The sequence below is a fragment of the Amblyomma americanum genome, chromosome 1 (assembly GCF_052857255.1).
Source record: "Amblyomma americanum isolate KBUSLIRL-KWMA chromosome 1, ASM5285725v1, whole genome shotgun sequence".
Taxonomy (NCBI): Eukaryota; Metazoa; Arthropoda; class Arachnida; order Ixodida; family Ixodidae; genus Amblyomma; species Amblyomma americanum.
In genome coordinates this window covers 55909217-55921793 of record NC_135497.1, presented here as the reverse complement: position 1 = coordinate 55921793, position 12577 = coordinate 55909217, and the positions used below count along the sequence as shown (strand labels likewise).

Genomic DNA, 12577 nt, shown 5'->3' with positions numbered 1-12577 from the left:
GAGCTGAGAGCGCTGGTGGCGCATCACAAATATGCCCCCCTTTGAGAAGTTTTTTTTTTCCGAAAAAAAAAAAAAACTTGCACCAAGCACTGGTCGGCGGACTGCACCACACCACACTGAACACTTTCCCACGCGCACCACCGTTCACTGGCTGTCATGTTGCACACACACAAAACACACCACAAAAATGTAACTACACAGGCACCACCAAAGGAAGTTCACACAAAAAGATTGGTTACCCGACCAGTCAATAGAACGTCACAGCGATAGAGTTCTCACAGGGTCATGACCGGCTTAAATAATCTGCACCAACGTTATCAGAGCCTTTAATATGTTAAACCCGGAAAGTATATTCCTGTAGCACCAGACTCCATCGTAGCACACGGCTATTTAAATGCTTCGCCTGCGTCAAGTATTGAAGGGGCTGATGGTCTGTCTGGATAGTAAAAGTGCGACCATACAAGAAAATATGAAATTTGCCGACCGCCCAGATTAGTGCTAAGCATTCTCGTTCGATGGCGGAATAGTCTGTTTCGCGCTGAAGCAGCTGCCTGCTGGCATACGCCACAGGATGAAGCGTACCGTTGTGTTCTTGCAAAAGAACTGCACCTAGACCCTTCCCAGAGGCGTCGGTACGGAGAATGAACTCCTTTGCGAGATCAGGCGCCCGCACAACTGGTCGGGAGGCAAGAGCTTGTTTCAAGGTTTCGAATGCCTTTTCGCGCTCGGGATTCCAATGCACATGATTACTCTCTGCTTTCCGTGTAAGTTCAACCAAAGGCTGGGCCTTGGCAGCGTAGTGAGGTATTAAGCCCAGGTAGTACCCAGCCAAACCTAGAAAAGACCTAACCTGCTTCTTAGTTTCCGGTTTAGGTGCCTGTTCCAATTTGGTGACAATTGACTCTACTGGGCGAATCACTCCCTCACCCAACAAATGTCCCAAGAAGACCACGCGGCTCATACCAAGCTCGCATTTTTGAGGTTTTACTGTGAGGCCTGCCTGTCTGATACGCCTGAACAATTCTCGGAGAGTATTCAAGTGCTCCTCCCACGTCGAGGTAGCCACCAAGACGTCATCTATGTAATGGACCACATTAGGTAGACCTGCCAGAAGGCTTCTCATAAGGCGGGTAAAAATTGCGGACGCGGTCTTAATTCCAAAGGGCATGAAGGCGAACTGATAGTGGCCTGATTGGGTGGAAAATGCTGTAACTGGCCTGGACGCAGTACTGAGTGGCACTTGCCAATAACCTTTGGTGAGATCTAGTTTTAAAAAAAACGTCTTGGTGCCGACCTCGGCAAACATAACAGCAGTCCTTGGAATGGGCTCGCCATCGTCCACCAATATGCTATTAATCCGACGAAAGTCAATGCACGCACGATACGTTTTGTCAGGTTTCTTAACTAAGACAAGTGGAGAGTTGTAAGGGGAATGGGAGCGTTCTACAACCCCAAGCCTCAACATGTCTGCTACCTCCTTCTCGACAACCTCACGCAAAGCAAATGGTAATGGATACTGCGGGGTGTTGACAGGCGCACTCGTCGTTAATTCCAAGTGGCACTCAATTAAATTAGTATGGCCCGGAACCTCTGAAAAAATGTCGCGGTGAGCCTCCAGCAATCTATCTAGTGCGGCTAACTGCGTCTCATTCAAAGTTTGAGCTCGCTTGATAGCTCCAATCCCAGGACCAGGATTCGCACTGAAGGTTCGCACTGGAGTTTCTGCCTCCACTTCCTCAACGACCATGAACGATGACGCTTGGAGGGCATTCACTGGCTGGCGTTCTTCATAGCGTTTCAACATGTTTATGTGAAACAACTTTTTGCTGGGGCCCACGTCAAGCCAGTAATCGACTTCGTTCTTTTTGCCGGTGACCGCAAAAGGGCCTTTCCAATGCATGATGAGCTTGTTATGAGAAGCAGGTAGAAGGATTAGCGCTCGATCACCAACCTTCAGTTTCCTATTAGAGGCGCGCCTATCGTGGTACATCTTCTGTGACCTCTGCGCCCTCATTAAATTTTGGTGTGCGAGCTGCAGCGTGCCTTCTAGACGCTCCCTCAGATCTAGCACATAACCATACGTTGTCCTGACAGTGTCAGACAGGTTTCCGGCTGTCCAGAGCTCTTTTAGAATGGTAACTGGCCCTCGGACTTGGTGACCGTAGATGAGCTCAAATGGGGAAAACCCCAGGCTAGCTTGCGGTGCTTCTCTGTAGGCGAAGAGCAGTGGAGCAAGATAACGGTCCCATGCCTTGGGGTGTTCTTGGCACAACTTCTGTAGCATGCTCTTCAAGGTCCCATTAAACCGCTCCACAAGCCCGTTGCACATAGGATGGTATGGTGTCGAACTTAAATGTTTTATAGCTAGCAAATCGTTCACTTCTCGCATAAGTGCAGATGTGAAACACGAAGACCGATCACAAAGGACCTCCAGTGGGAACCCAATACGGGAGAACATCTCGAGAAGGCCTTCCGCCACAGTGGCTGAACCGATGGCAGGAAGGGCTACCGCATCGGGATACCTGGTGGCAAAATCCACCAACGTGAGGATGTATCGGTTCCCTCTAGATGAGGTTGGAGTCAAAGGTCCAATGATGTCCCCCGCCACCCGCTCAAAAGGTGTGGAAATAATAGGCATACGTCCTAATGGAGCGTTGCCCAGCTTTCCTTTCGGCACAGTCCGCTGACAGGCGTCGCATGACTTCACAGACCTTTTGATGTCGGCTTGTACCCCTGGCCAGTAGAAGTCACCCAGTACTCTCGCCGTAGTTTTCTTTACACCCTGAAGACCGGCAAGAGCACTCTCATGCGCCTGCACCAGGACCTGATGGCGCAAGCTCTTCGAAACCACCGCCTGTTCAATCGTTTTGCCAGGGCACACTTGATACGTCCGGAACAATACGCCGTCAACCAGATGGAAGGTGTGGGAGGACTCGGCATTGCCGGGAAAGGTTGTCCCCAGTTTCTTCCGACACAGGTCTAAGCTAGTGTCCTCTTCTTGTTTCTTGCGGAACACCAGGCGAGACACGTGGACCGCGCTCTGAGAGAGATCCAAGATAGTCTCCGAAGCTTTCGCCGCCACAGCTGTGCAAGGAGCGTTGGCCTGCGTAGCCGGTGCAGAATTGGTCCCCTGGTCCGCCGAGACTGATGAACAATTATTTGAGTTCTCCAAGAAAGGAACACGTGCACCCGGGACATTGCCAATTAACACGTTGTACAAAGGCGTCGGTAAGCACCTTGCAATAGCCTTGCCCGTAAAGTACGGTGATGTGACGATCACCTCCGCCTCAGGAGCTTCTATGGTGGAACCATCCGCCAAAAGCAATGTCGCTCTTTTCCCAGTATAAGCTGCCTCGGGCACGAGGGCCTGGCGTACGACGATGCTGTTACTGCCAGTGTCCCGTAGCACTGACACTCTTTGTCCAAACACTTCCCCGTGCACCACCGGCATGCTGGCAATCGGTGGAGAGGGTCTGTGAACAGGATCTGCTGCTTGGACATCTAAATGCTCTCTTCCCGGCTGTGAATCAGGGCAAGAACCTTGGGGTGACATGAAACATGCGGATGTCTCCCGGTCACTTGAACTGCAGCGCCGGCATGATTGTAAGTCGTGTCCAGACTTGCGGCAGAATGTGCAATATGGGGCCTTCGGCTTCGAACGGCAATCGGAAGACCTGTGTCCGACCTTCTCGCAGATGAAACATCGAATTTGTGACTTGGGATTAGGAACCGTGATTGTAGGCCTCACTGAACTCTGCTCACTCCGGTCTTTGAAAGTTGCAAGGTTATTCTGTCTCTGAGCCTCCAGGAAATGGTCGGCGGCCTCAACAATCTTTTCAACCTTTTTACAATCCCTTTCTCGTAGAAACAATACTAAACGATTGTGGCAGTTGCTTATAAACTGCTCAGCAACAATCATATCGCGCACCACCTCAAAGGTGCGGCCTTCTCCCCGCATTTCTACCCAGCGGTCAAAGAAACTGAAAAGCCTCGTGGCGTACTGGGAGGCTGTCTCGTCATCGTGAGGCTTGCTCTGCCGAAATCTCTCCCTATAGCCTTCAGCGGTAAAACGAAATCTTCGTAGCAGGGCGAGTTTCGCTTTCTCATAATCCATGGAGTCCTCTGGAGATAGCCGACCAAAGACTCTAAGAGCTTCCCCGCCGAGACAGAGGCTCAAAGCCGTGGCCCACTTCTCCTTCGGCCACCCTTGCCCTGTGGCGACATGTTCAAAACGCTTCAAATACGCGTCCAAATCATCTCGTGCCTCATTAAACGTTGGTATCAGGCCATGTGGGCTAATGGGAAAAACGGTTGAAGCACTACGCTCCGCACTTTCAGCGTTTGGATTAGGAGGAGGATTTTCTCTTTCTGATAGTTTAACTCGAAGCTGTAAATTCTGCGCTTCGAGCTCTAAGTTCTGTGCTTTGAGCTCCAAACGCCGCTTTGTGGCTTCCCGATCCGCAGCTCTCTCCTCTCGTGCCTTGCTCAATTCCTCCTCTACCCACTCGCGCAACTCGCGTCCCTGCAAACCCAGGCGCTCTCCTACCGCGAGAAAATCTGCAGCACTCATTCTGTCTTATGAACTCTGTTAACTGGTAAACGCTGCTCGGCCTGGTCCTGTCGCGGACGCCAAATTTGTGAGGGGAAAAGGCCCCCAGCAGGTTCGAGCGTCCTCCGAGGTGGGGCCCCGGAGGATCCAGAAAAGTCGTCCCAGACCGTGCACGTCCGTAGATGTAACAAAAATGGTTTACTTAATATAGGAGAGCAGTCACTGATGAGTATGGAGCTGTGCGGCCGAGGGTCGAGGAGTGGCTCCGGTGTGAGGTTCCGCGGCCCGTCGCCGGAAAGGCGCCGGGGCCAGGTACCTCCGCAGGTACCTCGACTACGGAGCTATAAAAGGACGGCAAGGCCAACGCCTCTCCGCAGTTTGGCAGCAGCGTACTATTGGGACCACATCACGTATCTTATCTGCCTTTTGCAGCCTGAAAAGGAGCGGAAAGAAATCTCGGAAGGAAGTGCTGCTTCAGCAACGCCAGTTGTCGACACCAGGGTGATCCCGGCAGAGGGCTGCAAGCCTCGGCTACGGAGCTATAAAAGGACGGCAAGGCCAACGCCTCTCCGCAGTTTGGCAGCAGCGTACCATCGGGACCACATCACGTATCTTATCTGCCTTTTGCAGGTGAGGTATTTTTGTTAACTTCAGTGCCCGCCTATTATGTGGAAATTGTGCGCTGCTGCCAAACTATATTGACTGATGTGTTGAATGTGGTGTACTTAAAAAAAAGAGAGAAAAAGCTGTAAAATGAGAAAAGACGACCGCGATACTGCAAAAGCAATCGAAGACCTGCAGCATGAGCTAAGAGCTGAATTGAGAGCTATAAAAGATAGCCTACAAGGAATGACAGAACTTAAAGATGGAATTCAGCAAGTACTGAAAGAGAACTGTGAACTGAAAGCAGAAAATGATAAACTCACACGCAGGCTTGATGAGCTCAAGCAGTATCAGCGCTCCAACAACCTTGAGATCAAAGGCATTCCACTCGATGGTGAACCGTTATCTATTGTGCAAAAAATTAGTGTCATTGTTGGAGAGGAAATTACAGAACAGGACATTGACATATGCCATCGTGTACCTACTGCACGCCATGATGGATCAAACATTGTGGTTCGGCTTGTCCGCAGAACTAAGAGGAACGCAATACTTAACAAGGCCAAGAAAGTCAGGATGGATGCAAAAAAGCTTAGGTTTGAAACCTCCTCTACTGTCTATGTAAATGAGCATCTGACAAGGTATGGCAAACAGTTGCTTGGTGCGGCGATTAAGAGGAAGAAGGAGGTGCCATGGAAGTTTGTCTGGACCGCTGGATGCAAGGTTTTCGCACGAAAAGACGAGGGCTCTTCGGTAGTTAGGATGACTTGCATGGATGATCTCGAGAAGATGACAGCCAACGAAGAGTAGACAAACTGTCCTATATTTCTGCATGGCACGCATTCAAGATGGACCCAGATATAAACTGCGAATACCATAATTTTGACTCTTAATTCATTCCTAGGCAGCCCGCAAAATCGCCTGACAGTACTGCATATAAATGCACGCAGTATTTGCAATAAGCAAGATAGACTGCATGATCTGTTGTCATCCTTTGCATTTTCAATTGATGTTATACTTTTCTCGGAAACCTGGCTTTCAGTGGGCGAGTCTCCACCACAATTTGAACAATACAGGTATAATGGCTTAGTTCGTTCGAAAAATAAGGGAGGTGGTATGGCCGTATACGTGCTGCAGTCACAAAAACATGACGTCATATCGCAGTTTTCAATGGTCACAAATGATGTGGAATGCCTCACAATGCGGTTAGATGCAGCTGTGATTGTAGTAGTCTATGGGCCTCCTTCACCCCGCGACGTCACGAAGATGCGGTGGCGCTGATGTTAGCAGCGACTTTCGCATGGTAGGCAAAACAGGTTCCGCTTGCCCGTGCCTACCGCAGCTGCAGCAGCTACCGGCGGCTGCTTCAAGCCTGTGCACTGCAGAAGCAGCATGTATTGACCAGCTGCGTCACTGCTGGATCCGCGTAGTAGCATAAAAAATATTAAATTAGCCTCGATAGGTTTCTCGCGCATAAATGCCGCATTCGGAAACTGGCTAACAGGCATTGGGCCACGGTAGTAAAGCGCGAAGTCTGGGAGTCGATAGGCACTGCCATTCAATGCACTTAATAGCATGCAAGTTACTGCATTCATTCACCTGAGCTTCAGGATAGTAGGCTGATAAATGCTCAAGGAAAAAAAAGACATATGCAGCTGCACACGTACTTATCACCTTGAGCCGGAGTGCGCGGGGTGCCGACAGGTTCACTCGCCCCCAAGGAATGCGTTTTTTTGTTAATAGCACACCATGTTTTAATGGCCCGTTTTATGACATTTAATATTTACTTGAAACTATTTCTTGATATGACGACGTAATTATATCATTCGAGTAGAAAGAAGTCTGGTAAGTTGTGTCAATCTTGCGCGGTCGCGTTGGTGTGCTTAGAATAGCGTACCTTAAGTGTGCTAAACGCCATATGCTTGTTTAAAAAATAAAAAAATAAAAATAAAATAAAATATGCTTTTTCATTGCATCATGCATGTGTCATGTTTCATGAGGTAGTACATGATCGCGAAGCTTGTTTGGAAAGAAGCAGCCGCAGGCGTGCTACTAACAGACACGTGGCGAGATTGAGAGGGGACGCGGCAATGAAAAGTGTTTTCGTTATTCATGCATGCGATATGTAACTAAACTTGGTGCAAATATGAAATTCCTATGCTAGTTTCAGTAATTCCTTTTATTTATAGTCAAGTCCCCCAAGGTCTCAAATAATTGAGTAGATAGTGCGGTTTTTTTATGCCAGCATGTACATAAAGCCCTGTTCTGTACGATGACGCGATTAGTTCTTTTTCTATATGATCGGTACTTATGCATGCATAGTTACATGAAAACGTTTCTTACAAGAAATAACTAACACAGTACTACACGTGTAGGGAAAAAAATCGATTTATTACGCTCCTCAATGTCTCAGGAATAGTTTGCGACAAATGGAATAATTTGATTTTCATGCGAATTACGAAGGTGAATGATCCAGTCGCAGAAAATGTGAGAGGTCACAAAACGAACCTTAAAGTTTATTCCCTCGTTTATGGCATCTTCGCTTTCGCTTTGGACAAAGAAATGCGGCACTGAAATCAAAGAAATTACCTCACAATTTTTGATGACCACACTTCTAAAAAGCGTAATTTATAAATTTTTACTCAATATTTTGCTATAACTTTTCGTCACGAAACTAGACTTCAGGGCTAGGAAAGAAAATAATTCTAGAAATCAAAAATTTTCACCAAATCAGCCAGCTTAACAAGAGGACAAGTCGGCCTGGCTGGTGTGTGGTCATGCGGCTAAAAACAGCGCTAAGCGAGACAGGAGATCGGGGACACGACGCTGTCCCCACTTTTCGCACAGCGCGACACATACGTATGTCAGCAGACGATGAGCGCACGTCTGCTCCGACGAAACAAGGCCAGCACTTCCCCTCACTACTGTCCCGAAGTAAAATCATTCCGGCTAGTGCAGTGTCAAAACTTGTTTCATTCAATGCCTAGCGCATAATAAACGGCAGGAACGCTTTCTACATGTTTACTACTAACCATATATACAATACAGTGGCAAACTATTTCTCTTTATAGGCCGCACGTGGCCAATGCGAGCTCGTGTACTTCAACAAATTACTAAGTTGGAAGCATCGACCATTGCTATGATTTGCAGAAACTGGAAACGCGCCTACAAGCCTTGAAAACCCGTGCTCAATACCTATCCGCGACGCCATTCCCCGACCTTTTGCCTACCACGAGCTCGATAGTGACTGCAGCGCCACCTCGTTTGTTTACAAACATGCAGGAGGTCTATAGGCCACCAGCAGGGAACAAGTTACACTTTTTTGAACACATTGAAGCTCTTCTTCATTACCTCAGTAGTTCAGGGCTTCCCTTTGCAGTCATGGGTGACGTGAATATCGACATGCTTTCTCACAACCCACCGGCGAGGCAACTGAACGAACTGATAAATTCCACTGCATGTGTGAACCTTACTACAAAAGCGACCCAACTCACGGCAGAATCTGCCACGCTACTAGATATCTGTATCAGTAATATGCATCCGCCCCGGCAGTATTTCTGGATTATTATCAATAGATATAAGCGACCACCTACCAACCTTTTGTTCCATTCCACTTGCGAATTTTAAAAATAAAGAAAGAGAAATTAAAGAGTCACGCATTATAAACGAACGCGCTCTGGAAATCTTTCGCTCTCTTATCAGTACCACTGACTGGCAACCTGTTCTAAGTGGAAAAGACCCGAACAAGTCGTATGATGTGTTTTTCGATAAACTTATGTTGTGCTACGATCAGTCTTTTCCAGTAAAGACACAGAAGCGGCACAGTAAAAAAATAAGAAAACCATAGATCAGCAAAGCTATATTGAAGATGATAAATAGAAAGAACAAGATGTACCACGCCTTTGTTAAATGTCGTGACCCGACAGAGTTTACTGAATACAAGAAGTATAGAAATATGGTGAACTCGCTGGTAAAACAAGTGAAAACTCAGTATTATGAGCAGCTATTTTCAAAAATAAGAAGCAATCCCCGAAAAATATGGAATGAAGTTAGAAGCCAAACCAATCAAGAGAAACCGTGTGTAGACTTGTATATTACAACGCCGAAGGGCATCTTGCCTGGCTGTGCCGCTGCAATCGCCATGAATAACTACTTTGTTTCTTGCTCCGATTGCGCCAACCTTAACACAAAACAAAAAAATAACTCTGTTACTAGTTGTGCTGACTTTGCAAATTCGATCATGTTCACTCCCGTGACACCTTCCGAAGTGAAACGAATAATTAATACGTTAAAAAATAATACAGCTGCTGGCTATGATGACATTTCATGTGGTCCGATAAAATATGTAGCTGATTTAATATCTATTCCTTTGGCTCATATCATGAATTGTATGTTCGAGTTTCCAGACCACTTAAAGATAGCACGCATACATCTGATTTTTAAGGGTAGGAACAGCTCTGCTTTGACTAACTACCGACCAATTTCAGTCCTGCCGATCCTGTCCAAGCTTTTTGAACGTGCCATCAATGTCAGGATACAAAACTTTTTCAATAAATATCATGTAATCAGTAATATGCAGTACGGATTTCAAAAAACAAATCTACAGAACCAGCCCTGCTTAACATAAAAAATGAGATAACAAATTTTGAACAAAAACAATATACGCTTGGACTATTTCTAGATCTGCGTAAAGCATTTGATTCTGTGTGTCATGATGTCCTCCTAGTTAAACTGAATAGGTATGGGATCCGCGGAATACCACTAGAATTAATAAAAAGCTATCCGTCAAACCACTATCAATTTGTCAGTTTTAATAAATTTCATCTCCAGTTCTGCCAGTTAAAAAAGGCGTTCCACAGGGATCTATTCTCGGGCCTTTGCTGTTCATAACATACGTAAATGATTTATGCTCTATTCCTAATACCCCGAAACTAATCATGTATGCAGATGACACAAATGTATTTTTCTCTAGCCATCCACTCCTGGATATTGAACATGCTGTCAATAACTATTTGTTCCGCCTGTCTACTTGGTTAAACACAAATAAATTATGCTTGAACATTGAGAAAGCGAAATACATATTGTTTGCACCGCTAAACAAGCCTAGGAAATCTCCCATAGAAATTCTGTTTGATGGCAAAGAAATCGCTCAAGTCAAGGCTCAAGAATTTTTAGGCGTGTGGTATGAAGAAAGCTCATCGTGGAATTCTCATGTTAACAGCCTCATAGCTGACCTAAGTAAAACAATTGGCTGCCTCTTTAAGCTTTGTCCACTCATCCCTCAATGGTTACGAACTGTACTTTCTTACTCACTCTTTTACTCCAAGCTTTCCTACTGTGCTTTAGTCTGGGGTACCACTACAAGTCACAGTTACAAAAGATTAATTACCCTGCAAAAAAAAGTGTTAAGAATATTTGAGCAATATCACGGCCCACCGGAACTACTGCGGACAAGGCCGCTTTACCTGAAATACAAAATGCTAAAAGCCAATCAAATTTATTATTTCAAATTGCTTCAGTACATAAAAAAAGCGAAGCTTTACAGTGTACAAAAATCCAATGCAGCTCCAGCATACCCACTCTATAGGGAAACCTTACGGCCGCCAAAAATAAGAACGAATTATGGACGACAACATATTGAATATCAAACAGCTAACCTTCTAAATAAAATACACAAGGATTAACAGATCTTAGTGCTAATGTCTCCAAAAACAGGCTTAGAGCTCTGCTGCTGGAAAATAACTTAGAACTCACATAGTCTGCCATGTTTCTGTCCCTAATTGCTATTTTTTTAGGAGTGCATTTTCATTTGTATCTTGCTGTTGTTTTGTTATTATGATGTTGCAATTCTTGTTGTTCCAAAGCTTGCAACAACCATGTTCAGAATTTTGTTATATATTTGCAATCTTTGTACCAAGTACTTTGTGTCGGCATGTAAGAATTATTGTTTGCTGTATACTGTTATTTTTCGTTACATGATTTATTTACCTTTTTTTCCCTTCTTATTTCCCCCAGAACATTTGGTGTGAAACTTTTTTTTAAAGCTATGTTTAACATTTGTGCCAAACTGTATGCGGGGCAAGAGCCATCGTCAGGCGTTTCGCCTTTTGCTCTTGCTCCTCTTTCTGCATCAGAAAGAAACAAATAAATCAAAAATCAAAATCAAACCTTCTCTTCAAGCATTTTGGCACAGTAATTACTGCAGACTGAAGACAATTCTAAATGCGGTACACCGTGTAGATTGACTGCTCCGGCCGCAACCAATCACATGAAAAGGGCACTGAAAAGCCGAGACAAAGACACGCAGCAAACATCAGCCAAGCTCCAAATCATTCATTTCGCACACGTCGTAGTTTCGTGCATGACTGCGTGGTTTCGGATTTGGAGTGCTGGAGATGCTGCGACATGTCTGATTCGCTGTAAGCATCTCGTCGCTGGTCATGTGATCGACTTCTCAACAGCAAAACCCAACACAGGAAGCTACTGAAGCCTTCGAGATCAACACATACAAGCAAGCCGGCTCGGAGGGCATGCAGTTAGTTGCCACCGCTAGCACAGAGAGAGAAACCCCTCCCTCGTTTACCCAGCCTCTCAGGCCATTTTAACCCTGCCCACTTCTCCGAAGAGGTAGTCAAGCCTAGTGGGGATGTTTCTTGGTTCACCGCGTCCCCCGCCCCCCAGGCGCGGTGGCACGTTGTTCGAATTATTGGTGGCACAAGCCATTCACGTTCAAATTAACAAATTAATGGGCTATGTTTCACATAGACCCCAGTGGAGCATGGCCAGACCCAGTCATACAGTTCGAATTATCCAGAAATTCAAATTATGAGCTTTGACTGTACAGTCAGGTATTTCCACGGGCAAACTACATCATCAGTGTGGTGATTCTTTGGGTATTAAGTAAGGTTTATCTGAACTTTGTAAACCATGCTCATGCTGGAAAAATTCATCACACATAGTGCCCAACAGACACAGCCTCAAATGCTCACATTTTGCATTTCATAAATGCTAACGCAGACAAATACAGCACGGAAAACTTAATTCATTGCAGAATGAAAAAAGGGAAAAGATTACTGCACTCACGAGATGATTTCAAACTATCTGCAGACTGATGATGCCACGCCAGCAATTATAGGCCAAGGATTGAGCAGTCTGCCCTCCTGTGACCCTTGTGCCTGCTTGTTCAGCCAAGTCCTGTGGAGAAACAAATGCCATTCAAGCTAGTTGCACCATGCTTATGACTTCAGTACTGGGGCATAAACTCAGGCAGTGAAAAGATTTAAAAGCTGAAACACTTGAACAGCTGCTCTCTGACATGGACATCTCTTGTAGATCTTCTCTCAAGTTATCTCTTCACCATGCTAAGCGCACGAACTTGAAAAAGAAATCTGAGACTGCATTCAAATTTTGAGAGCTCACACAACTAGT

General features: G+C 45.9%; 1 protein-coding gene across 3 annotated transcripts in view; it reads right to left on the bottom strand.

Moving 5' to 3' along the window:
* LOC144112836 (uncharacterized) overlaps window positions 1–12577 on the bottom strand; it is a 56796-nt gene that overhangs the window by 22714 nt on the left and 21505 nt on the right. The window contains exons 8-10 of one of the 3 annotated variants that reach the window (XR_013310493.1): window positions 12233–12343; window positions 6349–10539; window positions 22–5558 (exon numbers count right to left, since the gene is read on the bottom strand). The gene's annotated coding sequence lies outside the window, so the exon portion shown is untranslated. Of the gene's footprint in view, window positions 1–21; window positions 5559–6348; window positions 10540–12232; window positions 12344–12577 lie in introns of those variants that run through there. The other 2 variants (XR_013310494.1, XM_077645649.1) reach the window with 2 other exon arrangements.